This window comes from Carcharhinus amblyrhynchos, chromosome 35 (assembly GCF_965287045.1).
Source record: "Carcharhinus amblyrhynchos chromosome 35, sCarAmb.v2.hapA, whole genome shotgun sequence".
NCBI classification, from domain to species: Eukaryota; Metazoa; Chordata; class Chondrichthyes; order Carcharhiniformes; family Carcharhinidae; genus Carcharhinus; species Carcharhinus amblyrhynchos.
The window spans coordinates 12,358,718-12,365,984 of NC_137358.1; positions in this window are offsets into that span (position 1 = coordinate 12,358,718).

Consider the following 7,267-nt stretch of genomic DNA (forward strand, 5'->3'; position numbering starts at 1 on the left):
GGTGCACAGAAAAAAGTATTGTTTCTCACGCGCTATACGGACAAAACATACTGTTCATAGTGTACATCGGGAGAAGGGAAGGAGAGGGTGCAAAATGCAGTGTTACAGTCATAGCTAGGGTGTAGAGAAAGTTCAACTTAGTGCGAGGTAGGTCCACCCAAAATGGCAGCAAGGAAGAAGCTGTTTTTGAGTGGGTTGGTATGTGACAACAGACTCTTGTATCTTTTTTCCAACAGAAGTATGTCTAGGGTACATGGGGTCCTCAATTATGCTGGCAGCTTTCCCGAGGCAGCGGGAAGTGTAGACAGAGTCGATGGCTGGGAGGCTGTTTTGTATGATGGATTGGGCTACTTTCTGGTCTTGGTCAGAGCAGGAGCCATACCAAGCTGGGCTACGTTCCCACCCTTGTTAGTTTCTTCTAGTTAAGTCCTGGAACGTTGAGATATTTTCACACCTCTTCCATGAGCCATTTCAAGCGTCTGGGCCATCTCACCGATCATGTAGACTGGGGATGCTAGATTTCAACCCCCATCTGTGCTGGATTTGCTAGTCTGAATTTGGGGTCCCCGCATTAACTCTGAGGTTCTGCACGTTAAAAGCGGTGGAAACAAGTCAGCGTTCCTGCTCCTAGAGCCATCTAGAAAAGCCAATATGTACGTATCAGACGTGGACCAAAGTGAGTTCGGTCATTATCACCTCCCTCTTTCTTGCACCATCCTAACTCTCATTGTTCAGGCTCACTTCTGAAGAAAGGCCACAAGTGGAATGAGGTGAAGCTGTGCCACTGTCCTCAATCAGTAGCCCACAACTTGTTAAACGACTCCGGTATCTTTTATACAGGGAGAATGAAGTTCGGGAAACATCCTCCCTCATTTTTTCTTATCCTGAAGCTTCCACCTGTTTCTGATACCTTGCATAAGAATGAAAACCATGGCTAATTTCGTCCTCCTTCCCACTCCCCACCTCTCTCACCGCCACCACCTGGGCTTGGGAGAGCTGAGGCCAATTCTTTCACCATTGCCACAATTGAACAGTCACCCTGATTACAGCTAGCTCATTACTGATTTATAGAATCATTGGCTTCTTCTGCACTGTAGAGAATCTTTCAGCCCATCGAGTCTATACTGACTGAGTGTCTACCCCAGGTCCTCTCTCCCTGCCCTATCACCGTAACCCCACACATTTACCATGGCCGGTCCACCTAAGCTGCTCATCTTGGGACACTAAAGGGCAATTTAACATGGTCAATCCAAATAACCTACATGCCTTGGGACACTAAGGGACACTTTATCGTGGGCAATCCAGCTAACCTACACATCTTAAAGTTTATTTATTAATCACGAGTAGGCTTATATTAACACTGCAATGAAGTTACTGTGAAAAATTCCCTAGTCACCACACTCTGGCCGGCACCTGTTCGGGTACACTGAGGGAGAATTTGACATAGCCAATTCACCTAACCTGTACGTCTTTGGACTGTGGGAGGAAACCCTCGCAGACACGGAGTGAACATGGAAACTCCACACAGACAGTGACCCCCCAAGCTGGAAATTGAACCCAGGTCCCTGGCTGTGTGAGGTATCAGTGCTAGCCACTGTGCCACCCTTGGGATACTAAGAGGTAATTTAGAATGGCCAATCCACCTAATCTACATCTTGTTGAAATTGTACAAGACATTGGTAAGGCCACACTTGGAATACTGTGTGCAGTTCTAGTCACCCTATTATAGAAAGGATATTATTAAACTAGAAAAAGTGCAGAAAAGATTTACTAGGATGCTACCGGGACTTGATGGTTTGAGTTATAAGGAGAGGCTGAATAGACTGGGACTTCTTTCTCTGGAGCATAGAAGGCTGAGGGTGACTTTATAGAGGTCTATAAAACCATGAGGGGCACAGATCAGGTAGATAGCCAATATCTTTTCCCAAAGGTAGGGGAGTCTAAAACTTCAGGGCATAGGTTTAAGGTGAGAGGGGAGAGATACAAAAGGGTCCAGAGGGGCAATTTTTTCACACAGAGGGTGGTGAGTGTCTGGAACAAGCTGCCAGAGGTAGTCGTAGAGCCGGGTGCAATTTTACCTTTTAAAAAACATTTAGATAGTTACATGGGTATAGAAGGATATGGAACAAATGCGGACAATTGGGATTAGTTTAGGGGTTTAAAAAAAGGGGCAGCATGGAGAAGTTGGGCTGAAGGGCCTGTTTCCATGTTGTAAACTTCTGACTCTACAACTCTATGACCTATACATCTTTGGACACTAAGGGGCAATTTGACATGGCCAATCCACCTAACCTATACATTTTTGGATTGTGGGAGGAAACTGGGGCACCTGGACATGCAGAGAACGTGTAAACTCCCCGTAGACAGTGACCCAAGGCTGGAATCGAACCTGAGTCCCTGGCACTGAGAGGCAGCAGTGCTAACCACTGTGCCAGCATGCCACCTGCATCTCGGAATATCCCTGTCAGCCACTTCTACCAGTGACAGGCCTGTTCCCTGTTCTACCAGTAGCTCAGAATTATTTATCCTGGGTATCACTGTATGTCTGCTGTATCTCAGTGTGTAGCACCCCTGCTTCAGAAGTACAATGTTCCAAGTCTCACTGCAGGTCTTGAGTGCACAAGTCAAGGCTGACACTCCAGTCTGGCACTGAGGGAGTGCTGGGTTGCCAGAGAGGCCTTCTCGGGTAAATGTAAAAGATCCCACGACACTATCTCCAAGAATGACAGTTCTCTCGAGTGTCCTGGCCAGTATTCGTCCCTCAATCAACGTCACAGAAACAACAGATTTGTCCGGTCATTATCACAGTGCTGTTTGAGTGTAAACTGGTTGTCGTGAATCTTACAAAAGTGACTCCCTTCAAAAGTAATTCATTGGCTGTAAAGCACTTTGACATATTTGATGGCCAGGGAAAGCATTGCATAAATGTAAGCCTTTCTTTCTTTCCGCACTATTTCGTATTTAGTTGCAGCGAGTTGTGGAGAGCTGGAATGAACTGCCTGAAACATTGCAGGGAGCAGGGTCAATTATAACTTCCCAGGAAGAATTCAATCGGTACTCAAAGGGAAGAAATGTGTAAGATCACAGGGAAAAGGGGTGGGGGGGGTGATGGGAAGTGGAACTAACTGGATGGCTCTTTCAATTGGCAGGCACAGGCTCGATGGGTCGAATGGCCAGTTTCCGTGTGGGGTCGATTTATTGTTCTATGATTACACAGATTAGGACACCTATTCAGTTTGAAAGTGGTTTGTGTGTCGAGTGATGCTTGTCAGAGTACCAGGCCTGCCTGCCAGCAGGGAGCAGTGTCATTCTGCTTCTCGGTGAGCTTGCACAGGCTGGGGAATGCAAAGTCCTGCCTCCATTTCATGAGGTGCAGCAGCCATTTTGTAGATCATTGTTGTTCAATCATTATTTTTGTTTGAGAGTTTCTCACTTACTGAGAGTTACTTGACTGCTGCACGGGGAACCCAGCCCCTGCATGTATCCTGACCCCACACCCTTTCCCAACCTTCACCTTTCTCATCTGCTTTCTGGTTGTCGATCATTTCGAGGAGTGTTAGACTAATCTGCAGAACGTGGCTGTAAAGAATGATGGCACAGCAGTTAGCAGTGCTGCCTCACAGCTCCAGGAACCTGGGTTCCATTCCTGACTTGGGTCACTGTCTGTGTGGAGCCTGTAGATTATCCCCATGTCTGTTTGGGTTTCCTCCAGGTGTTCCAGTTTCCTCCCACAGTCCAAAGATGTGCGCTTTAGGTTGATTGGCCGTGCTAAATTGCCCCTTAGTATCCTGAGATGCATAAATTAGCAGGATTAGTAGGGTTGATATGTGGAGTGACAGAGACTGGGAATAGATTCTATAGGGCCAGAGAGCAGATTTGATGGGCTGAATGGCCTCCTCCTGCACTGTAGGGATTCTGTGATTAGGGACATGTGCAAAGTTTACTTTTTAAATACTTCTAAAATCAACTAATTTAAAATTATTGGACATTGGGGGGTGGGGACTGGTGAGATGGGAAACAAAGACTGATTGACAGTCAGGAATCATTGGATTAGGGAATCATAATCTAGATGACCTTCAATGCCAACACTGACAGTGCAGCACTCCCTCAGAGTTGCTGTCTTTCGGATGAGATTCCAGTCTGTCACTCAACTCCTGGATATCTGTTACTCAGATTAGTCATAATCTAATTGAAGGACGGAATGGGTCCTCCTCTCCCTACATTCCTGGAGTTTGTCTATTCGCTGTGACCACAAAGAATTGAATACCTGCTAGCTTTCACTAGCCTCGTGGCATGAAAGGTGCTGGTGTGGAGGAGGTGTCTGTGGGCCTCCAGGAAAAGTAGAAGGCAAAAGGAGTGGAAGAAGTGGCCAGGAAGATTGACAAATGGATATTTTTTAAACAATGTATTTGTGCGTGGAATGTGGGTGTTGCTGGCTAGGCCAGCATTTATTGCTCATCCCTAATTATCCTTTGTGAAGGTGATGGTGAGCCGCCTTCTTCAGCTGCTGCTGTCCATGTGATGTAGGTACACCCACAGTGCTGTTAGGGAGTTCCAAGATCTTGACCCTGCGACAGCGAAGGAAAGCCCAATAGTTTCCTAGTCTGGGTGCTGCGTAACTTGGAGAGGAACTCGCGGGTGGGGGTGTTCCCATGTGTCTGCTGCCCCTTGTTCTTCTAGATGTAGCCAGTAAAGTCACGGGTTTGGAAGATGCCAATGAAAGGCTTTGGTGACTTGCTTACCACGCTATGCTACTCGGGGAGGTTTGGGGAAAGACAAAGATGCATCTTGAGTTAAAACAGGAAGAGCTGGGAAAGACCCAGCAGTCTATGCATCTGTGAAAAGCAAAACAGAGTTAACGTTTTGTGTCTATAGGACCATAAGAATCCCATCATTCAATCATGGCTGATACAATTCTCATCCCCATTCTCCTGCCTTCTCCCCATAACCCTTGATCCCCTTATTGATTAACAACCTATCTGTCTCTGTCTTAAAGACACTCAATGATCTGGCCTCCACAGCCTTCTGCAGCAAAGAGTTCCACAGATTCGCCACCCTCTAGCTGAAGAAATTCGTCCTCGTTTCTGTTTTAAAGGAGCGTTCCTCCACTCTGACGTTGTGCCATCGAGTTCTAGTTTCTCCCACTAGTGGAAACATCCTCTCCACGTCAACTCCATCCAGACTTCCCAGTATTTTGTAAGTTTCAATTAGATCCCTCCTCGCCCTTCTAAACTCCACTGAGTATAGACCCAGACTCCTCAACTGCTTCTCATATGACAAACACGGCATTCCTGGGATCATTCTTATGAACCTCCTCTGGACCCCCTCCAAAGCCAGCACTTTCCTTCCTTAGGTACAGGGCCCAAAATTGCTCACAGTGTTCCAAATGGGGTCTGACCAGAGCCTTGCACAGCCTCAGCAGTACCTCCCTGCTCTTGTATCCCTGCTCTTGTATTCTAGTCCTCTAGAAATATGACTTCTTCGGTCAGGCTGAGGTTCTTTGACATAAGGAATGAGAAAATTGCTCCAAAGTGGGGAGCAAGACAGCAGTGATGTGGGCACTTGTTTGACATGTTAAACAACAACTTGCATTTATTTGGCACCTTTAACACAGTAAGATGGCCCAGCACACTTCACAGCAGTGTTGTCAAGGGCAATGTGACACTAAACCACGTAAGAAAGGGAAAATGGTGAAAAACCTGCTTAGAAAGCAGTAGGTTCTAAGGCAGCTTAAAGAGGAAGGCAAGGCAGAAATAGTGAGGTTTGAGAAGGGAGTCCAGAACCTGGGGCCTCAGCAGCTGAAGGCCTTTTTAAAATCGAGACATTTCTTGAGCAGAGCTGCGCAGTGATACAGTGGTTAGCCGTGCTACCTCACAGTGCTAGGAACCCTGGTTCAGTTCTGGCCTCAGGTGACTGGTGGTGTTTGCACTTTGTCCTCAATGTCTGCGTGGGTTTCCTCCAGGCGCTCTGCTTTCCTCCCACACTCCAAAGATGTGCGGGTTAGGTTGACTGGCCAGGGAAAATTACCTGTTAGTGTCAGGGTGGCTAGCAGGGTAGATGGGGTTACGGGGATAGGCTCTGAGTGAGATTGTGCAGACTCAGTGGGCCAAATGGCCTCCTATACTGTAGGGCTTCTATAATGTAGGTCAGCACAAGGCTGGTAAGTGAACAGGAGAAGACACTGTCTCAGTGTTTGCAATGTTCACTACTAATGTTTAACATGTGGGGATGCCAGGTGTAACAGAGTATCTGCCTCATTGAGCTGAAGACAATAGCTACCTTGGAGCAAACCAGACTAACTAGTTTCAGCTAGCGAGGGTGCATGCAATATGACGTGAATACAAGCCAAATTTCTTGCTCTAGGCTGAAGTTAATCTGCACTGTCAGTGAAACAAGTTACCCCACCTGGTAACCAGGCAATTGAAGAGATGTTTGTGCAACTTAACTCCTCAAGGACTGTTCCAACAAAGGCTGCATAATAACTCACTGAGTTCACACAACGAGCACCTGAGCCTAGGAGACCAAGAGGTTTAGAGGCTCCCCTGTATGTACCAAGGTGGACATTTGCAGCCCTCCAACCTTCCCTCCACGCTCTCCCAACTGAGGGACACATATTACCGGGTCAGCTAGAGCAGCCAGATACTCCTGGAGCCTATTCCGCCACTTGGTTGGCACTTGGTGTGGCGTGGATGTTACTCGTTACTTATCAGCCCAGGCAGGCTGGGCAGAGACTGCTTCATTATCTGAGGGGTAGCACACACAGCAACAATCAACGGTGAACATATCCACTTCTGACCTTACGATGGAGCGAGTGCATATTGTGGGGCCTGGGCAGTTGTCCTTATTTCTGTCAAGTTTAACTCATGGCACCTGAGAGCTTTCCCCTTGATCCAAATTATTCTTTTATTCATTCGTGGGTGTCACTGGCTGGGCCAGCATTTATTGCCCATCCCTAATTGCCCTTGTTCAGAGGGCAGTTGAGAGCCAACCACATTGCTGTGACTCTGGGATCACATATAGGCCAGACCAGGTAAGGATGGCAGATTTCCTTCCCTAAAGGGCATTAGTGAACTAGATGGGTTTTTCCGACAATGGTTTCATGATCATCAGTAGATTCTTAATTCCAGATTTTTTATTGGGTGGGATTCAAACCCAGGACCCCAGAACATTAGCTGAGTTTCTGGATTAATAGTCTAGCGATAATCAGACTAGGCAATCGCCTCCCACATTTCTTCTTGAACCATTGCAGTGATGGAAGTGCTCCACA